Here is a 22,950-nt window from a genome sequence, read left to right on the forward strand (position 1 = left end):
GAGACAAAAACCACACAGAAGCAAGGGGAAAGGGAGGAAAGTGCTGAAATCAGGCCCAGGGATGGTGAGGGCTTGCTTGTCAGGGGCAGGAGGGGTGCAGTGGAAGTGCTCAGGCTGGATCATGGGATTCTGAGCCTCCTACAGTGAGAAGGCGAAGCCATTTGTCGAATACCTCCTCTTACTGATGCTAGAAAGAAATATTTAACTCCCCATGGGCAAAGTGCCTGGTGTCAGCATGTACAACTTGCATGAAATGGAGCAGCATCAGACTATCAAGATAGGAAACTGCACCCAGCTTTCACCCTGCACCTGAAAGCTTTCGGGAAGGAAGGCGTTCACAAAAACAAAAAACACACCACAATTAAGGAAGGCAGAAGTTTTTCCTCCGTCACACACTTGGTATCTCCACGCAAAACCCCACCTGAGCAGGGTTTGATTTTAACTCATTCTCTCTACCACATCCCACCTCTGGCAGAAACCAAACCCTGGGAATGAGAGCCTCAGAAGCTGAAAGCAGAAAAATCTCCTGGAAACCATTACACAATCCAGCACTGTTGCGACATGTCTGAGGTATAATAAAGAAGGTGCTTGACATACCAGCAATACCATCGCTCTGCCCTGCGTCACTGCCACCCACTTGCAGGAAACTTTTCTTGTCTGTCCCCAAACCTCTTCTGAGCCTCAAGAGCCAGACTGAGATCCTTGTCCTGGTGTTATCCTGGTCACCAAGCCTCGAGGAACCACCATCCTTGGAGGGAGGTAACATCCCTGAGAAAATGATGTTGAGCAGATTTATCAGAGCACAACCTGTTCATCTGGGTGAGACGTCTGCTGAAGTTTCACTGATATAATTTCTATCTGCAAGTGTTGTAACCGCTGTTATTGCAAATGGTAGAAGACCCTTCCCCCTGCACCTTGTCTGCTTTGAAGAGCACAGAGCCACCAAGGCACCTGCAAAACACGACATCTGACAGCATCCCTCTCCCTACAGCCCATAAGCCAGGACCATGAGTCCAAATTAGCTTCTTGCCAAGGACGGAGAGGTTACCCCCTGCCAGCACAGCTGCTCTAAATAAACTCTGTCCCACAGATTATCATCTGAGGGTAATATTTTAACTGCAAACTATTATTATTTATCCTTTATGGAGGCAGGCAGGTGCAGGAGGCACTTTACACTGAGTCATGACCGTGTAAGTTATGGCTGGTGGGATCAAGGTGCTTGGTGGCACTGAGAACTGCCATTACTCTCTGCTTCAGCATTACCTGAACATCTCCTGCAGACAAAACCCCCAATTTCTCCGTGCTTCCCCTCAGCCTTTTAACAAACCCTCCCACTAGGCACAGCTTCTCCTCCTGCTTTTGGGGGAACAGACTGATGGATGGAGAGCGTGGTCTGGCAGCCAGCCCCATGCTGGTCAGCATCACACTCTCTCTTCCACAGCCCCAGACACGGGCAACTTTGTTCCTGGAAATATTTGTAAAATGTAGAAAATGTAGGCAACTCTTTTAATAATTCCCACATGATACACTTAAAAAAACCCCAAAACAACAAACCCCAAACAAATCCCCAAACCAACCCAAAAGCCCACAAACAACCAAAAAGCTAAACAAAACCAAAAAACCTCATCAAACAACAGAGTGGCAATGTTTCCCTCAAACTTATATCATGCTAAAGTCGACCAGCAGTGAGCAGCAGATGAAGGTGGTTTTACAGCAAATGTAAAAGGTGAAGCACCGAACCCCCCGGGTTTTGGTCCCGTCTCTGCCGCAGGCTTGCGCACACCAAAGGAGACATCCGTGCTCCCATCCCCACTGCCCCGTGCCCCAGCTTCCCAAATCAAAAGAGGAGGAGAAGAGAGGACAGGAAATCTGTCCGAATCCACCAAGATCTGGTAGGGAGATGTAGGAGGAAAGAGCATATTATTGCTGATACACCAGGCATCAAAAATCCCACAGTGCAAACACTGGTGTTCCCTTCCCCTCATCCTCCCAAAAGCCTTTTCACCCCACATGGCTCTTCCACATTATCTCACTGGCACAAGCTGCTTTGCCCACTCTAAAAACATCCAGATGACAGGTCGGTGCAGCTGACAGCTCTGAGATGGAGAGAGCTGGATTCACGTCTTTCACTCTGCTGGTTTCCCAGCTTATACACAGTTATGGCCACAGGTCCCTGGGGATGGCTGGGTTGCACCCTGACACGATGGCTGTCACCGGCCCAAGGAGCACTTACTGCAGGGAACGGGATGGCTCTGCCAGGCTCCCAGACCCCAAAATTTGCACAGCTGACAATTCACATTCAGGAATGCTAATATCTTGATATTCCCAATATTTTGGTACTGTAAAGCAAACACATCTGATGTGGAGTCATTAATATGTAATAGATGCAAACCCACTGTGGTGCTTTGACAGCCGCAGTTTTTCAGAAGAGAATGATTCTTCTGAACACGTTTTAAACCCAAACAAGCTTTTATCCTGGCAGCTGCCAGAAACAGGGATTTTAGGAGGTTTTGCTGGCTTGCAAAATTTCAGGGGTGCCTTCGCCACGGAGCCGTCAGTCTTCAAACCTCTACAAAAGCAGCAGCAATTCCTGCAGGGCTCGGGGGGCATGACCAGGATGACAGCAACACTATGAGGGGGTGGATGGGTGGCTGGATTGGGGGGTCACCCCATAGCCTCCCAGGTGGGCCAGTGGCCTTGCAAAAAGGGGTCCTGCAGCCCTGACCCAAAGCGGTGGCAGCAGCCACCGGCCTGGGGATCCTGTGGGATTGCGCTTGGGATGCTGCTGTAGGGATGGATTTTTATTCCTCCCCTTTCTTTTTTTCCCTTCAGTTTCAGAGACCTGGTTTCAGTCTGCGGGCTGACACTGGTTTTCCGTGCAGACATCAGGCAGCATCAGCTCACACCTGCTTCACAAAGCTGCTCTCCATCCAACACACACAGCCTGTTTGCAAGCTATGCGTATGTTTGTGTAACCTCGACTTTTTTTGGCCGGAAACCAGGCTTTGGGGAGGATTTCTCAGGCTTTCAAAACCCATCGTGGTGCTGGGGCCGTGAGTATGTGTGCTCTAACCACACAACGTGACGGGCAGGGGGAAGGTGCAGTGGCCACGGGAAGGAAAGATGGGTCCATCCAAGCTGCAAAACCAGAGTTTTTGGGATCACACCTCACTTTTTTTCCCTCCCCAGAGATATTTTCTTTCAAACATCATAAAAAGGTATTGGATATTCTTTCAAAGATGCCCAGGAGAGTGAGTAGAAGGAAAACCAGCCTGCACCGTGGCTCTGCGGATAACTGATTGCTTTGCTCATTTTGGTCTGACCCAGAACAAATATGTTTCATTTTTCCAATGAGCTGCTAAAAAAATACAGTCTCCTTATTTCTAGTTTACTTAGAGCTCAGTTTTTGGTTTTTTTTTTTGTTTTTTTTTTTTTTTGTTTGTTTTTTTTTTTTTCTTTTATTCCCTTTTAAATGCAGGGCAATTTCAGAACAAAAAGCCAAAATAGCGACTCTAAAAATCACTTTTTAGAGTTTTCTTATTCTTGTCAATACAATTTGCTCCGCTCAGCCTGATTTCACATATCATTTCACTCACCTTGAAACACTGTTTTTTGGCCCTTTCACTGCTCACTGCAGTCACCCTGCCCAGCACCGGTCCCCAGCGCACCCCAGTCAGGATGCGACGGCACCGCAGCCCCAGCACTTCCTGCGACTGCGTTCGCTGCTCAGCTCGACGCCGTTTCCCTAGTGAAAGACGCTTCAGACTAAAGCCGAGACACAGTTTGCCAAAATATTTGACAACACGAAAGCGCTGCTTGGCTGTGCGCCAGCAGCCCCATTTGAAAAGTGAAATTCGGCATGCTGGAGCCCCGGGAGCCATTCCCACGCAGCCGGGGAGGGCGACGGCAGCGCCTGGGGATGGAGACGGGGATGGGGATGTGGCAGAGGGCCCATTGGCACCTCGGTTCAACCATGGTGGAGGATGAGCAGCCCCCGGAGCTGTGGGAAGCAGCTGCACCTCTCCTGCCCAAATAATGGGGCTGGGGTGCTATGAGCACCCAGGTACCCTTTGGTAGGACATGGAGAGCTTGCCCAAGATGGGCACAGCTCTGGTGCAGCCTGTTCTCTCACAGTGCAGCTCCTGGTGATGGGTGAGCATGGTGGGCAGCAAGGCTGCCATGGGGCAGGAAATCCCCCTTACAACACTAAAAAAAAACCCTAGAAATGGCTCAAAGCCCTGCACAGCGAGGCAGGAGGAAGGCCAGGACACAGCCACGCTGCTGCTTTCATTTGTAACTCGGTCAAGATTTAACGCCGGGTGAATCTGTCGCATGGACCTCATCTTTCTCCCCGCGCTGCAAAGTGCTGAGCACACATCAGGGTGCTGTAAAACTAACTCATAATAAAAAATAAGGTCTTCCAGGATAAAAGACTAATGCATTATCCTCAGCTTGGGGAGAGGTGTGATACAGGTAAGCGGTATATTTGGGAGGCATCCCTGCCTTACCCACTCTTTCTCCTCCTGCCCTCAGGTGCTCACCCACCTCTGCCCAGGCTGTTGTCCCTGTCACAGCCCTCAGGGGACACCCAGAACAACAGCGGCCGAAGGGAGAGATGCTGCCCATCCCTCTTCCACAGCCCCCACTCACAGGGTGGCCAGGGTTTGTTTGTCTGCAACCAAAACGATCCAGCCTTCATTTGCATCACTTCGCCTTTGTGCCAGAAAGAGAACAACAAAATTAAAGAGCAAAGCTCTGCAGTAAATACAAATATAAAAGCAGCGAGCAGCATCCCCGGCAGCAGTAACACATGTTCAAGAACTCCAAATCCTGGCATGGAAAGACAGCGCTTCTGGAAAGAGGTAGCAGAAAAGAGGAAAGTCTTCTCTGAGATCCTCGAAGCATAAATCCCAGATTTGAACTATGTAACAGAGCATTAAAATGGAAACGAAAAAAAAAAGCCTGACCCTCCGCCAGTATGCTGATGTTCATGAAAAGAATAAATATCTGGAAGGAGAGTTGCTGTTATTGCTGGAATAACACAATCACAAAGGAACACACCACAAACAATTACACTGGAACTAAGAGGGATGGACGTTCGCTCTGTACGCAATTAGGCACAGCTATGAGTCAGGGAAACGCACATTTTTCTAGAAACACTGTGCACAGAAACCACCTCCTGGATGGGAGGAAAAAGGTGTTTTTTTTTTTTAAAAAAAAAAAAAAAAGAAAAAAGAAATAAAGAAAAAAGGGAGCAGGAATCTGCAGTATCATAACAGAAATCACAGATCAATGTGTTTGCCTTAGGAAATGAAGAGATACAAATCAGGACTTGGCAGCTAAAGGAGTCTCCCAAACAAAGCAGAAACAGTTCAAAAGGGAAGGAACAAAACCAAGACAGAGAGGAAGGGAAGAGGGAGCGGGCTCCAGAGCAGACACCATCAATCTGCACATGTAGAGAAGGAGTCGGCAGCGGTACCTGCCTCCCGACCAGCAAAGGCTGCACGTGTAAAAAGGGAGGACAAACAGCCCTGAGAAAATACAGATGATTTGCTTCCAAAGGGTTTTTCTTGCCAAAATTTACAGGCCTGCAGTTCTCAATTAATAGATGGAGCTCCCCTTAGAGCTTCTAATGGAAGAGGCTGAAATGAAAACCACCCGCTTCCCGAGGGAGGAGGGGGTCAGATCCAACAGCCTGCGCAAATGTGTTCTGCATCATCTCTGCCGGGACAGAGTCCTGGACACCTCATCACACACCCTGAGATAACGAGCTATGTGGAAGTGGGAATGCGGATTTTTAAATTAAAAAAGAAGAAGAAACCGCCTAGCACAAAGGGATCATCACCAGAAGAGCGAGAAGGAAATCCCAGCCTCCCGGAGTGCTCCTGCCGTGTGGGGGGTTTCTCTCTTCCCCGCAGGACATCTCCCGCCTGGCCGCTGGTGAATCCTGTGGGATTTCTGTGCCTCATCTGCCTGCGGGGTGGAGCAGATAAATCCATTAAAACCGTGCAGGTTGGGCTATGCAGGGGGCTGCCTCACCACAATACGGAACGGCGCACGCTGCAATTCACCCGGGGCTTGAGTCTTCCAGCTCCACTCCCCAGCAAAGAGGTTTCACTGACTATATTAAAAGGAGGGAGGGGGAAATGGAAATAAATCTATTGGCACAGAGAGATGCTCACATTTCACTTGGTTCCTGTCGAAACAGGGCGAGGGGGCAGATTGCTTCCCCGGGTCACCTTCCCCAGGAGATGCTGTACTGGATGGGCAGAGGGGCACGATGGCCAGTGGGACATGGGGACAGCAGCCAGTGAGCACCGGGCTGGCCACAGCTTGGCACGTGCGGAGCATCTGGAGGAGGCACCGGCTGCCGGCACCCAGCCCCAAACACGTTGTAATCAATAACTCTGCCCCGACAGAGACATGGTCCCAGACCTGCACAGGCTGACAGGCAGCAAATGACACGATGGTACAAAGAGAGACCCCAACAGCTATTAAACACAATAGGCAGCAAACTCCTCCATCGATATTCTGGACACATGACCTAAGTCTTGCCATATATCACTCCCTGTAACACAGAGAATACAACCTTTGCAGAATTGGCGAGCTGTCGCGCAGCACCATGGGCAGTGTTAAATACAAACTGTTTAATTAGCTGGATTACATATTTGCAGTTCATCTGCATATGCCCTGTGTTGTCAGCCCGTTCTCAAACATCCGAGGTGGGACACAGTGGAGCGCTGGCACTGATCAGTGATGGATGCAAAGCAGTGATGGAAAAGTGAGGCACCGCAGAGGAGTGAGGAGGCTGGGAGCAGAGCAAAGCCTGGCTGGCCCATCGGCCGGGCTGCAACAGCAGCCTAAGAAGTCTGCAAAGAGGGTGTGAGGGGACCGATCCTGCCCCTTGCATGCTCCCCATTTGTGCATGCAGACCCTCCTGCCAGCTGCAGCCCTTCTGATACCCACAGCTGCTCTCCCACCTGGCAGCGGAGCCAAAGAGGGGAAGGAGACCAGGGCAGAGCAACCCCCATGCTCCGCTCCCAGGGGACAAGGTGGCCTTAAAGGTGGCTTATCCAGCAGGCCAAAGGCAGGTGAGCTCACATTGAATCAGGAATATACAGCACACTGCCACCAGAAAAGATCAAGTGTAACCCAGGAGCAAAACCAGCACACAGGACCTGAGGGCATGACATGAAGTAGAAAGGCACATGCAATCATATATACAGTATGGTACATGCATATTTAATGTATTTGCTTGGCAGATGGAATAACTTTGTTAACAGACTATTTAAATTCCTGAGGGGGTACCTGTAACTATTAGAAATTGATTTTATGAGCCTGTTATACAAACATTACTCTTCAAGGTCTAAAGCATATTGAAATTCTTCCTGTTCTCTCTCAAACAGATGGTGCTAGGAATTTTTCTGAACCTACTCGTATCCATAAATACTACCCGCCAATCCCTCTTGCAAGACAGAAACGATCCTAATTAGAACGGTGAGCCCTCACCATCTTTTCCTCATCACGTAGTTACTATAAAAACACTCCAGAATAGGACGGTCTTGGCAAACCCCTTTCCAGGCGCACGGCTGTGAGTATTTCTCTATGTTTGTCATAATGAGACAGAACAAAAAGGGCTCGGGGCCGTTTGCAAGCCCAGGAAACAAGACGGAGAGAACGTGTGGGATGACGGCAGGAGCATCCAGCATCATCCTGGGCTGTGGGTAACGGAGGGTTAGAACTAGGTGGAGATGGGGATGCGATGCCAGCAGGATCCAGCCCTGGGTTCTGTGACACACCAGGGCCTTCAGAACACAGCAAACTGCAGAGAAATTAATGTGGAGGGGGGAAAAGAAGTTCTATATAACACATTAAAGGACTTGAGGGATTGATTCCTAAGGAAAAACTGAGAGACCTCAATCTGTGCAGCTTGACCAGGCACCAGGACGGGGAAAGCTCAGAGAGGAGCTATGTGTGCCCAGGGTACTTGCACACCTCCTGAAGATGCCTTCCAGTGCATTTTAAGTGGGAGCACAGGGACTAGAGGCAGGTGAGCAGTGTAAAAAGGGCTCTGAGCTCCTTCGGGTACCACCCGCTTTGTATCCGTGGCTGGCTGGGTGGGTGTTCAACCAGAAATGAAATTTTGCTCACCGAGAGATCGTGCAGGGCCGACAACTGATTCATTTAATCAAGCAGCCAGATTTGTTGCAGGATGAAATTAATTTTGTTCTGGGTAGAAGTAGAGGTAGTTGAGGGAGATGAGGGCTCCTATTCAGGGGAGAGAAACAATATGTGGTGCGATAAGGTACCGAGCCTCACAGCATGAATAGCAAACTCAGCAGCTCAGATAGGCCACCGGATATTTTCTGTTTTACTATAGTACCATTCATGAACAACCCCAAACTCAAATATGGTCACAAAGAGCATTCACTGAATGGAAAAAAAAAAATCATCAAAAATTGTGGTCTCTTCCTGGACAACTGGGTAACAGAAAGTGCCAGCTATAATACATTTCTTGAATAAACTGCTTGCAGGGAATAGTTTTTACTAGCTCTACATGGAACGAAATTAATGCCAAGTACCAGAAAACTGTTCCTGGGTGTGAGAGGTATGAGGTGAGGACCAGCATCTCCAGGCAGACCCCAGCAAAAAGCCGTGTCCAGAACCCCTGGTACCCAGCTCTGCTGAGCACCCCGCAGATTTGTGGCTGCTTGGTCTGAATTGGGCACTTCCAGGTCTCATCAGCAGAGGGCAGGGGCTGGCCACGAAGCCAGGGACGGGGGCCAGGGGCTGGGCAAGTGGGCAGGAGACTTTGGGGGCCCCCGGGTGCCCCTCAAGGAGCTCAGCAGCACGTTTTGCCAGGTATCTCCCCATCAACCCCAGCTCAGTGTGGAGAGTGCAGTGGATTGCTTGGATTTTGGAAGATGGGAGTTCTCACACACACAGTTGAGGAGCAGATCTTTCAGGAATAAGTCCACCCTTATTCCTCTTTCAGCTGCCTAAAGAAATCCTGATGGTTTCTCCACTTCCCAGGCTGCCATCCTCACTCCATCCTCAGCCTGCTCCCTGCCCTGAGCCCAGGGAAGAACCACGGCACCTAGAGCAGAGGCAGGTCTGACGTCAGCAAGAGATAAAGCTTTACAACCAGTTATTTGCTAGAATTTCAAGGAAGACAAGAGAGTCCTGTTAAAGAAGAGAAAAAGCAAAAGTCCCCAAACTATTTGCTTCCTTGTTTGCTCAGCTCAAAGCAGGGGCTATCACAGACTGAGGGCTCGTGCCTGGTAAATGGGCATTACAGGATATTATACAAACTTACTTGAGAAGATGGCGTTTTTTTTCCCTTTATGAACCATTAAGGCACAGAGCAGCCCAGGGCAGGATGCCTGCACAGCCCCAGGAACCCTGAGACAGATCCCTATGCCCCAACACAGTAAAACCCAGGGGCTCTCCATCTTGCCCCTACATCCTTCATAGCCAGACCACAGCCCCATCAGCACCTCCAGGACAGGAGCACATGAATGAGACACCTACAGGGATTCCCTGAGCTTTGGCCCTCGGGGTGAAAATCATCTGTGCAGCTGGAAGGGAGCGACCTGGCAAATACCAGATCCTGCTGTGCCCCTGGGGCGATGATGTGGAGCAAATTGCCACAGACAGGAGACTGTAACGCAACCCAGCAGCAGCAAAGCCAGCCAGCGTCATTCGTGGCTGAATGCACAAACACCTCGTGCCACGGAGCAGGGAAGTGACAAACCCACGCTGGGCAGACCAGAGGTGACACAGAGGTCTAGGCACCCCCCTGCCTGGGAGAGAGGCTCAAGGGGACCAGGCAAGTCAGCCCTAATTTCTCCTCAAGATTTGAGGGCAAGAGGAACACAGCAGCACTGGGCCAGTCCCTGCTCTCCCCTGCCAGTCTGTGAGCACAGGGACTGCGAGTCCTTGGGGAAGCAGCTGGAGGAGGATGGGTGTAGACAAACATCAGAGCACCTTGGAGCAACAGCTCACCTGGAGCTATTTGGGGCTTTTTGACCAGACACAGGTCCTGGCTGCCTCTCAGGGCTATGGAACATCTTGAGGGGTCCAGGTGGACAGTGCACCCATGGAGCCCTGCTACGTAAGGCAAGGAATCGGACAGCAGGAGGGCTTCAAAGAGCATGTCAGATGTCCTTGACCTAAGGACTTCAGTGGCTTCACATCCAAGAGTCACCTGCCTTTCTAAAACCAACCCACCACCAGCCTCATCACACCCTGCTGCCACCACTAGACAAAAATCAGGCTGACATGGAGATTCTCACTGCCTGTCCCCAGATCTTGGTTCTCCCTTGGATGAGATGAGACCTCACAGCAGGAGGTTGCTACTTGTGGTCACCTCCAGATGCCTCCGAGTCAAGATCACCCCATGGCTGGGGGACACTGATGGGAGATGCTGTGCAAACCTGGGGTAAAAGAACAGCTCTGGATCTAAAACCTTCCCAGGAACCAGTGGCTGGGGACACGCTGTGCAGGAGGTCATGGAGCTGAGAACAACACCCAAACGCTTCCTCGCCAGCCCCATAGAACAGGGAAGCAAGTGCTGAGTGTTTCCATCACGCTGCCACAGCAATTACAGAATCAGCCAAACGGTTAAAGAGGCTGGAGGGTTTGATTTAAATAAATAATAATAATTTAGCTTCCAAATTGCTCCCACATTGAGGTGCTTCAGGCTTTGCGCAATGCAATAAAAGCCATCTCTAAAAAACCACAACAAAAAGCACACTAAAATGTTATCAGAAAAACACTACTCATTAAAATTAACAATTAAAACAAATTAGAAAGGCTCTACTGACATGGAGGGGGAGGAAGAGCATCCAAATGAGGAAAAATGCCTGGTAATTTTTAGTCACTGATAAGTAAAATAATGGTCTCATTTAGTACTGATTATCTAGAATTATTTAATTTTACTTCAAATTATTCAATTTTTGGTTGAAGTTACCTAGTAATTTTTAATTACTGATACATAATGCAGTGATGAATGACTCTTATTTACCTCTGTCTCCACAGAAGCACGCAAGAAATCAATAGGCATTTCTGGCAAATTATTAAGCAACTTGATGAAATAATAGGAATGTTTTCCCATTAGCGGGAATTGCTGAGCCCCAGCCCAGGACAAGTACCGGGGCTGGGCAGTGGGTGCCGGAGGAGAAGCTGGAGCAGCTCTCAGGCAGGCGGGGGGACCTGGAGCATCACTGCGGAGAGGCGGCTTTTGGGAAGCGATGGGGTCAGGGCCGGGAAGAGGCAAACCCCCCCTGCTGTGCTCAGGAAAGCGGCGCTCGGTCCATTTTTAGAAGAGAGCAGGCTCTGCCACAGACTCTTGGCTGCCTCATTGATTTTTCCTCCTAATGGAAACAACCTGCAGGACTGAAAATATATGCAAACTGCTCAGGTCAAAAGAGGGAGCAGCAATAACAACAGGGGCGGAGGGGAGGCTCTTCCAGGGCAGAGTCGTGCTGTGCCCCTTTCCCAGAGTCTCAAGGATGTTTTCTTTTCCCTGGGCATGCTGCCTATCTTTTTTTTCCTCTTTTTTTTAATCCTCTTGCAAGAGCATTCCCTGGGTATTTCTCCCACGTGGACCAGCCTTGTTAAAGAGATGAGGGCGGAGAGGCTCAGAGGAAGAGGAACTGTCTACGTCATTAACCTGTGCATGGCTCTAAACAGCCAAAAAACACCTCTTGTCATCTGCTCGTGCCTCCTGTCAGAGCCAGGACTGCTCAGGGAAGGCTCAGACAAGGCAGGATTACCGCTCAAAGCGATCTTGATAAATCAGAGACAGAGCCAGGAAAAACTGGAGGGTGTTCACCAAGATGAGTGCAAGGTTCAACTGAGTAAATAGGGGATGGGGGTGTAGAAGTCTAAACAAACACAGAGAGAAGAGGGCAACGTAGCCACTCTGCAGAAAAGAGGTGGAGGATGTAATGGATCGTACACTGAACATGAGGCAGGAGCATTGTACTGCAGGGAAAGAAAAAAAAAAAAGAAATAAAAAGAAAAAGAAGCATTGTTGGGAGATATAATAAGAGCATCTCACCTCCAGTACCCTCCCCAGCCCTGCCATCATCTCACCTGTGAACATGCCTGGTTTTGAGTGCCGCTGTATAATGGAGGTGGGAAGTAAAAGCAAGAGATGGGCAAGGACAGTGAGACCTGCCAGAGGTCTGTGTGGCACTGGGGTACTTGGAGGGGCTGCCTGGCTGGGGTGTGCAGCCCCTGGGAACAGAGGTGGGGAGGTGGGTAACCTCGGGTGGTGAGATGCTGGAAGGAGGAAGGGACTTGTCTGTGCTGAGCAATAGACAACCGTCTGAGGCTGCAGGGAGGAAAAACCTCCGTTTGGATGCCAGAAGATGACTGCATCTGCAAAGCCCATTGGGAATCCCACATCCATTGCAGAGGGGCTGAGAAACCTCCAGCAAATGCAGCCGGGGCTGAGCTGGTCCTGCCTGGGTGCTGTGCAGCTCTGGCAGCTGCTGCTCCCCCCAGGCAGCTGGGCAGGGGACAGGGCATCCCCCCTAGTCTCCAACCCACAGCCACATCTGTGCCCACCTCCCCCTGCCCAATGCTGCCAGGGGAGCTCGGCTGCTGGAGTGCTTTCAGCGGTCACTCCTGTTTGTTTCTTATTAAATGAAAGAAATAGCTGTGAAACACGTGATAAAGATCTATAGCTCTCCCTGCCGGCTTATGGATAGAGTCCCACAACTGTTCATATTGGAAACTCAATTCCAATCAACGTATTGGCAGGAAAGGATTAGGGTTGGTGCCAATACACATTCATCCTGGCCAGCGCTTTCTCGAGCCTCCATGTGCTCCACCAGCCGCTCCGGTACCTGCCAAGGGCCCATCTTGGGAGCCAGTTGCTGGAGCAGCTCCATATGGGGCTCAGCTCACACCAACACCTCGCGATGTGCCCCATGAAGGGTGTGGGCACATTCCTCAGGGATGCCTGCACATGCCCGGGCTGTGCCTGCCTCGCTCCTTCCCTGCAATGCTCCCGTGCTTGGCTGCCCTGAAGGTCAGTGAGCCTCAGGGCAGCCGCTGTGTTCTTCTGCTGCACAAGCAATGCAGCCTGGTGAGGAAAACCTTCAACGCTCCCTCCAACACTGTATTCCCCTCCTCTCATTGCCTCCTGCAAGGAGTAGTCCCTATATCAATATCCATACAGACCATCAAACACACAGCAACCAGGATTTTGCACACACTGGGGTCTCTGGGACCCTCTTCCAGCAGCTCTGGGACACTGCCCCATCAAGTCTCACCTCCTTCCCAGTGGCAGCCCAAGCTGCTCAAGACATGACGGTGAACAGCTCGGTGTTCAGCAGCAGCCAGGCCACCAAACTGCTGTTGGATATGTGATGGCCAGGCCAGGGAGCACCGTGCCAGACTAAAGTCAATGCACCACCACACATCTCATGGGGTTCAGGTGCCTCAGCGCAAAGCAGGTAGTGGAAATAGAGTCAGGAGTGGAAGATTTCAAGCCATTGGGTTTTTTAGAAGCCTGGAGATAAAGCTGAATAAAAATGAGTAAGGTAGAGGCATTACCCACAGGGTCTTATCTGATCTGGCATCCAAACCTGCTATTGCCTCCACTTCCCTATCTCAAGGAGTTTTTTAAATGTGCACAGCTACAAATCACCCCCTTCCAGTTTAAGTGTCAAATTAAATCAAGACAAACGTTCCCCTGTTCCACATTTCCTTTGGTCCTTGGCTAAGCCCTACAGCCCTTTCCCAAACCTCCACCTCCCACAACCTGGCACAACCCCAAGCCTCTGCCTTGGGAGACATCTTCAGCCTGAACTTCCCACCCCTCTGGCATGCAGAACTGCTCCACGGCCAGCCCTCTTTTCAGAGAGAAAATTGCTGAAGACTTCTTGCAAAAAGAGGTTTGCTGTCAAGCTGCTCCAGTCACCGGCTTTAAGCCCATTACTGGAAAAAGTCAGGCAAAACTGAAGCTTGTCTTGGCATCCAGCTCATTCTGCATCAGGGATGGACACTCATGGATGCTACAGAGAAAGCTGTACCAGGACAGAAGGCTAAATCTAAAGACAGAAAACTAAAAGCCGATAAGAAACTCATATTTTACACCAACACATGATTAATGTGTGGAACTCACTGCTGTAAGATATGAGGCAGAGAGTTTTGTAAGATTTTAAAGAAGATCTGACATTTATGCGGCTAATAAAAGTTTCTGTAGCTCCATGAGTCAAGGTAGATAAAAGGAAGATGCCTGGAGGGGAGATAAGGCCGTGTGCTTCGGAGCATAAGCTAATGACTAATAGCAAAAGACAAAGAAGAAAGCACCCCTGGGAGGCTGGGTTTTTCCTGTGTACCAGGTGTTTGCTTGTACCTTCTCTGAAGGTCCTGGCACATGTTACTGCAAGACAGGATACGCGACGAGCTGCATCCCAGGCTTGCCTCAGGACAGCAACTCCCCTGCTCCTAAATGTCTGTTTTGTTTTGGTTTTAAATTAGACCCAGATCTCCTAAAGCCCCAAGAAGTCTCTGTCATTAATCCTCCTGACACACAACCTGACCACATGCACTGGAAATCATTGCTCAGGGGCTGGCAGGGCTCCAGGCAGAGGGGACCGAGTGCTGACTCACAGGGGCCCCAGGGATGCTGACACTGCGGGCAGGCACCAAGGATGCCAGCTTTGCTGTGCCCTCTCTGGCCACCCTTGGCCCAGCAACACATTGCACAGAAAGGTTTTGTCTGAGCAAGAATGTGGTGCTGCCTGGACTCTGGCAGCTGCTGGAAGGACATGGGTGATGCTGGTGGGACAGACAGGTGCATTGCTGGCTTGGCTGGACCCATATCCACAGAGGGGATCCCAGACCTGTGTGCACTCAAGTACTCTCATTTTTGTGGTAGCTGCAAAGCATAGGGCCAATATACCACATTTCAGGAGAGACAGTGGTGACTCATGAGCCCCTCCTCCATACCAGAGTGAGGAAGGATATCACACATCCTGAGCCACAGCCAAACCACAGATGCAACCACACAAACATGCTCAGGCTGGGTAGGGTGGCGCTGGGGCTTTGTGTGCACTCGCAGCCACGTGCTCCCGCATCCTGTCGCTGTCCCCTTCCAACAACACGTAGCAACACTGCTGCACATCTGCATCCAGCCTCCACCCACGTGCTGCTGCATTGCCTTCTCCTTTGAAGCCCCTTGCGTTTGTGTACAGATGTCCAGAGCTGTTGTTGGCTGCCTGCCGGCATGTGCTTCATGCCTTGGTCCAGCACCTCTCACCTTTGCAGAGTTTACATGATCTCAGCCTAATCCTCCTCTGGTTTGTCTGTAGGCTCTGTCCTGCCTCCCAGCACACAGAGCTCTCTTCGTACAGCTACTGTCCTCTAACATGGGGATGTTTAGCTCCCAGGACCCATCCCCTTCCCCTCTACACTTCCATCCAACCACCAAGACAACTCTCAGCTTTGGGATCATTAACACTGCCTGGAGGTCTTACCTTAAGGTGAGCTATGGGGTGGCAAATGCTGCTTGTCTCCAGACTGACGTTCGCACGTGGAATTGGAGCCCATATCCAGGGCCATCTTGTCACTGTCTGGCTCAGCTCTGCAGGAGGTGAAGCTGCTGTGCCCACATGGAGCCTGAGTGCTGCTTCCCATGGGGGAGGTCCCTCAGCTGCAAGGTGAACACAGAGATCAGAGCACTGCTAATGACTTGCATTTTGGCTTGTAAATGCCAGGCTTATTGTTCTCTAAAAACACCGAAACCATCATGTTTCTCCAAGTAGAATTATAAAGGACCTACAGGGCTGTTGCTTTTCCACGCTGGAATGCTCATCACTGAGCCTCCCGGCTGGCAGACCTCTACCCACCTCCACTCATCACTCCTACACCTCCTCAAAAACACCTGTTGAGGGTCTGAGCTTTGGCCCCACACACGTCCTTACACATCCCACCCCAACTGCACTACAGCCTTGTCCTGAACCTGGCCCTTTCACACACCAAAGCTGCCAGAGCCTCAGCTGGCCTCATCACACCTGCTTCGTCTTCACCTCTCTCCAAAAACCCTGCTGCCAAGTGCCTTTGCTCAGACCCACCATGTTCACTGCCCTCACTGCGAGCTGCAGCCACCTTTCCGCACACACTTTTTCACTGTGGTGGGTTAAACCCTTTCTATCCCACTTCAACCCCACAGGTGAGGCTGGATATCTACCCTGCTGCTTCTCTCCTGCCTGGCTCCATCAGTTTGGCTGCAGCCCCCTCCCCAAGTAGCTCACCCAAGGGTGCTGCTCGCCCTCATACATCCCTATGCCCTGGCAGTGCTGTCCTCTCCTGAGCAGGATACAGGTTCAGCCACAGCACCCCTGGTCTAGACAAACTTGTGGGCACAGAGCCCTTATCCCCTCTTCCCAGTGCTCCCCCCTGCACACTTGTTTGTGCCTCCTCCAGCAGCAGTCTGTCATTTGCTGACAGCACTTCAGCCTCCCTAATTTGGGGCAGGGACACCTCTGAGAAAAAGTTGTTCTTTCTTTTTATTGCATACCCCGTTTCCCCAAAAATAAGCCCTAGCATGATTTTTTAGGATGCTTGAAACATAAGGCCTACTCAAAAAATAAGTCCTGGTTACAGTTCATTAAAAAAGTCAATTTAAAAATCATCCAGGCAGCTATACATGTAAAAAAGTAGCAAGTTTTGGAGCAAAAGTTAAAATAAGACCCTGTCTTATTTTCAGGGAAACAGGGTATTTATACAGCACCCAGCAGCCCCAGTCAGGGCACCAAGCACCCACAGCCCTGTCAGGAGCCAAGTGGCTACCAGCTCCAGCTCACACTTGCCTTCATGCCATCAGTTGAACAGCCACAGAGCAGCACCAAGCATGCCTTGCTGAGGGCTACACACACAAGAAAAGGCTGAAACTCTCAAATAACTCACTCTGCACGAAGCTGCTTGCACACAGAGCCCCCAGGGAAACCCACCCCACCTCTCATCGGTCTTTAAAAAGGCTCAGCTGTGGCTTGGTGGGGAGGGACACACCTGTGAGGGGCTGAGGAGCCTTATAGCATCCCAGCAGGTTTGCAGTGAGCAGGTGTGATTTGTTCCATCCTGATTTAGCAGAAAGTTCTAGCCATGGGTAGTGCTCCAGCATTTGCTACAAAACAGCTCTCCACTCCCCCCTTTTTTTTTCCTTGAAAGTAAAATGTTTGCTTTAGACAGCATTTAGCTGATCGCTGTGGTACCCACTGTCTCTGCGCTGTTGCTGTCGTGCCCACAGCACTGATGCTGTCTTAGGGGCATCTCCCACTGATCCCACCTGCCTGGGGTTACGGCTGGCGCTGCAGGGGGGTGTTCCTCACTGTGGCTCCTCCAGGAACAAAGGCTGGGGGGAAAAAGCCAACAGGCAAGTTCTGGAGGACTTTCTGCAGCATGATCCAAGAATTAAAAAAGCTAAACAGATTATACACATTAAGACTACAACCCTTCAGTGTGACATTAAAGACTATTTACTTAAGAGGCTGTGGGTCTTACGCTGGGAAGTTTTCCCTTCCACAGATGCTCTGAGCAGCGATGGCAGAAGCCTGCAACCGGCAGTTTGTGCGGTTTTATTGTTTCGCTGCTATAGCTAAAAAACGCTTGTTATCTCCCAAAAGCGGAGGTTTGCCAGCGCTGCCACAATGGGCAGCTGGTCCCTGTGCACTGGCTGTAGATGCTTTGCTGCTCCAAAATGCCGTGCCCAGGGCAGCAGTGGGACTGTCACCAGCAAGTCACTGCCTTAATAGTTATTTAAACAGTGGGGGCCAAGAGGGGACCTGGAAGAGAATCCATAAATCCTATCACGTGCCATTGCGTCAATGTGGCATCGCCTGACCCTTCCCTCCTCACCCCCCAGCTTCTCTGTGTGACCCTTGGGAAAGCTGGAGGAATTAGGGATTAACAGAGAAAAATATTTCACCTAATCAAAAAAATTATATAATCAGAAGCGCTCTATGCGAGCCTAGAAACCTGACGGGCTTTAAAGCTTCAAATTCAGCCTCCGGACCGCAGGGAGCCGTTCCCACCCCTCGGTTGGAGGGGAAAAGAGACCTGACGCCTTCTGCTAAATCCAGATAACCCCGTCCATCTTCCACAGCGGATCTTTACAGTTTTTACTGGAGAGGTGACAAACACTGGGAAATCCAAACCTCACCTCCAGCCCTCTCTCGGGCCACCTGTACTCGTGCCGGCACAGCCATGCTGGCCCCGTGCCGCTTCCCAATCCATCCTGTGGTTTCCTCCCATCCCAGATGCTGCTCCTGGAGCTCTATCTCTGATTCATTACGCTAATTGGGAGGAACCGGAAAGCCAGACGGCGGGTCAGCAGATTTTTGCTGGGGGAAAAGAAGGAAAAAAAGAGATGGTTTGGCTCTCTCTAGACATCCTTCCTGCAGCAAGAAACTATGAGAAACCCCAAAGCCATTTTGCCCCAATTTTTGAATTGTTCTTCTCTGTCCAGGTCTGTACCCACTGTGGACCCAGTGACGTCTCCTGTGGTTTTCAAAGTTACGACCACCTGAAATTGCGTTTGGATGAGAATTGCAGCTTTCATTAATGTGTAACACGTCCCCTGCGTGCCCAAAAAGTGCAGAAAGCAGAAGAAAAATTAAAAGCTATAATGTATTTTTTTATTCTTATTGATTTTTAAGCCTATCTCATTTTGGGGACCTGGCTTGTAATTTTGGAGTGCTTGTGGGACAGTATAAGTTCCTGAGGCCTCACTGTAGGGTTGTACAAAGACTTCTTGTGTTTTATTTTTCAGTAACCTTGATAGCTAAACCCAGTCTTGTGGAGAAAAGGTTTTAACGTGCAGGCTGATGAAAATAATTACTTTTCAGTATCATGCAGTAAACCACCTGGTGGAAACCTCCCTGTTGGTGGAGTCACTGTGGGCAGGCTGGCCAGGACAGATCTGCAGCTGCCCAGCCCCAGGGCTTCCCTGCTTTTCCTTCTCCCTGGCTTTTCTTGCACCATCCTGGACTAAATGCAAGAAAATTGGGAGCCCTGGGATGCACCAGCATCTCCTGGTAGTTGCGTGGAGCCTGGGCTCAGGGCACAGCACGTGCACGTCCTTGCTCGGGAAGCCATGCTTTAATCAAGGCTCTGGGATCCTTCCTTCGGCCGCCTGGGGCGGGAGGATTTTAACTCTAAACACATTAGCGTGCGAGATTGAAAGGTAACACATCCTCCTGGGGCCGCCAAACAACGGAAAGGAGCCTGGGTTTCATTTGCACAAAGCGCACAGAGGGAATTTCCCTAATCAAATAAAAAGAAAATGAAAAACTCACTCTCTCCAAAAGTTTAATTCTCTTAATTACATTAATTGGAGAAAAATAGGAGCCTCCTTTGTGTATGTTTCTTCTCTGCAGAGGAGAGGAGCTGCAGGAAGGGATGTTTTTGGCATGAGGGTGCAGGCTGGACCTGCATCCCCTGGCAGGGTGGGATGGGGATGCAGGAGGCACCGCTGGGATGCTCTGTGGTCATCCTTGCCACAACAACAGCAAAAAAATCACCAAAAAATAATGTTTTCTCCACCTGAGCCTTGGCGTGAGTGACCCCTGTGCTGCTGAATGACCCGTTCATGCCTGGAAAATGTAACGGGGAGTTTTGCTGGCTTCAGATTCCTATCGGGTGTCAGAAGTCAGACAGTGATCATACCGAATGCTGGGTTGCAGAGCTAGGTTAATGGTTGGACTGGATGATACTGAAGGTCTTTTCTAACAAAAATGATTCTATGATTCTATGACTCGCCTCGCCTGCCAGCTGCTCCGTGGTGTTTTGGTGGCCAGGAGGTGGCACATGGCCCCAGTGGGGGCTGCACTGCAGTTTGGGGTCCTGGACCAGCCCCAGCCATGGGAACCCCCAGCCAGGTGCTGCCATCTGTATTCCTGGTCCTGCCACCCCCATCAGCACACGGGCTTGTTTAATGTGTCTGCAGAGAGAGCTGGGAGGTGACATCATGGCAAGCAGTGGCGGAGAGAGGGAAGCTGTTTCCACCCCAACAGACCAACCCCACTCAACTTTAACCCCTTTGCTACCAGGAGGATGGTGCCTTTCTCAAAGGGTCATAATTCAGGTTTCCTGAGGCACCCAAAAGGGCCTGGGGAGGGTCACTGTTTGGGTGAGTTGGGGAAAACTGAGCTCGCTGGGCGGCAGCATCGCCCATTGCACAGCGGCTCCCCGGCGGTCGGCCAGAGGCCATCTCCCTGATGACACTGCAGCAGGAAAGGTGACTCCACAACTATATTTTTAATATGTAATGGGAAAAGTCTGTGTTCGTGGCATGCTCACTAAAAAAAAAACAAAGAAAGAAAGAGAGAGAAGAAAGCAAATGGACACAGCCAGACCATTTGGCTGAATGCTTTCATTTGGCTAAAAAAAAAAAAAAGGAAAAGGAAAGAGCCACCTTTGTAGAGAGTTCACGTCTGGAAAATTGCAGCCCAAATGACATAAGTTACGAGCAACTGAAAACTGGGATTAGAAAGGAACCGAGCATGAAACCTCAAGTACAAGCATCAGCATCCTGCCCATGGGTCCCCATCGCTTGAGCAGAGGTCAGCAGTGGGATGGCTCCAGGAGCTCTTGCTCTCTTCTGCCGTCTCGGGGCAGGGTTGCAGCTACAGACCGACCTCGGGCTGCACGCAAGGCTGAACCTGTTGAACTGTTGTTTCACACTGGCTTAGTTAAGCTGGGGCAGCTTTGTGCCAGAAGTCTCCTCAGTGAATTTACTCCTGGCTTGCTGCAGGTCGGGCTGTGCCAAGAAATGCACAGGTGCAAATTAAATCAATATACCTGGCGCTGGTTTGGGGGGTGGGGGAGGTCTCTGTGGAAGAGTTTGCACGGCTTTCACCAGATTGGCTTTAAAGTCAAGTGAAGTTGAAGTGCCACAATTTACGTCTCCAACACGCTGGGTGTCTGCAGGGCTTTCCCAGGCCAGCACAGCTGCGCCTCTGCTTCATGAGGGCTGGAGACACCGTGTGAGCGGGAGAGTTCTCAGTGTCCCCTCTCCTGGGGGACAGACATGTGCCCATCTTGTTTTGCACAGCTCTGAGTGTGCTGGTGGCTCTGTTGGCTCCAGGATATCAGGCAGGGGTCCTGCTCCAGCTCCCAGGCAGGACCTCCTCCATTTTCCCCAGCTTTGCCAAAGCCCGTCTCAGCACCTGAGGCTGAATGCAATAGGGTCTCCATCTCATCAAGGTCCCTATGGGGTCATAGCACCTGGGATCCCACCACAGAGCAAACCAGAACCAGTGGGAATAACAAGTAAGGAACTGCATTTCTGGACAGGATGCAACTGCTCTGCCCCAGCTCCACCTGCATGATGCTCCTTCGCTGGTAGCTGCTGGTGCAGGAGATGTTCCTTCCTTGGGCCACCACCCGTGTTCATTGCTTGCTCAGTGACCTAATCCACTTTGTGTTTCACCATTGTCAAGAGGAAGAAAGCAAGAGCTCCCTGTCCACCTTGCAAGCTCCTGTGATAGAAGGCCACCTCACAAGCCTCTGTGTTATGAGACTACCTTGCAAGCTCTCATGGTGGGAGGTTGTCCCATCGCAAGCTTCAGAGAGGTCTAGGCAGGGCAGAGACGGGCCCATGGTTTAATTTCCACTAATAAGGGGGCTGTGGCAGCCTCAGGACGCTATGAAACAATGTAGCCACCTTCACAGTAATGGGTAAAATGGTGCCGGGAGTAGGAAATTGTAAGCGCAGCTTTGGCCTGGGCTGGGTAGCTGTGCTAAACATGGTTTGGAGCGTAGGGCAGGGAACCTTCCTGGTCAGCAGGGTGGATGTGGTCACCCCATCTGGGGTGCTGCAAGAGTTCAGCACCCAGAGGTGACATGGTCCATGATGCTCAGCTTCAGCAGCCTCTCTGTCCAACAGCCAGAAAACACCCGGGTCTCTGGGTCCAACGTACCCAGGCCAGCACCTACCCCACGGTGTAGCCACAGAGGATGGGATTCAGCTGTCCAAAAGCAGCATTTTCTGCCAAGGTGGGGGTCTGAGCTGCCTTCATGGGCCCTCCACAGCAATCAGCCTGCTTGTGTGTGGGAAACTGCAGCGGGTCTGTGGAATCCTTGACAGAAAATATGAGAGTAGAGATCAGCCTTGAGATATTAAGATTTACCCTTGAGAAGGATGGGAGTAAAGGAGTATCCGGAGAGAGGAGAGATGTACCCGTGAGAGAGAAGGGGATAGAAGAATAACATGGATGACAGAAAAATTAACCAATGAGATGTTAGTGCTGTAACTTGTAACCAATAGTGAAAAGACACATGAACTGGTAGAATTGTATAAAATGCACTTGTAGCAATAAATGGCATCTATTACTTTCATCCTGAAAGAACTTGGTCCATGTCGTTTTTCCATCTCAACCGCGACACTCGTGACACTGTGCCCTAAGGCAGACAGATACCCATGGTAAGGGCACCCCGTTCCCAGCCCCCTGTATGAAGAAAGAGATGCCCTTTGTCATGTGAGGGTGCAGATACCTCAGCTGGGAGCCAGCTCTTGGGCTAGGAGTCAATGAACGGCCTGTTCCCAGTTTATTTTATGATTATCTGCACTGTTTATGGGCAGCCAGACACGTCCCCGACAGCGGAACGGGACATTGCACCATCCAGGCAGTGTTTTGCACCCCCTGCACCAGCCCCAAGGAGCCAGCAGAGGAGCGGATCCATGGACAGCATCACCCCCCGTAGCGAGGGCTGGGAGCAAGGCGGGATCAGTGGTGTTATTTTACTTAATTTATTACTAAATGCCCCCAGAAGAGTTTAGCCCTTATTACCGAGATATAATGGCCTATTAAGGGAGTAGCATTCCCTGGAAAGCAGCCCAGTGTCAGTGACTCCTTATTGCGATAAGAACTTAATAATCACACGTGGGGTGCAGACAGGAGGAAGCCCACAGGCGGCCCACGGCCCGGG

This window comes from Nesoenas mayeri, assembly GCF_963082525.1.
Source record: "Nesoenas mayeri genome assembly, chromosome: 9".
Taxonomy (NCBI): Eukaryota; Metazoa; Chordata; class Aves; order Columbiformes; family Columbidae; genus Nesoenas; species Nesoenas mayeri.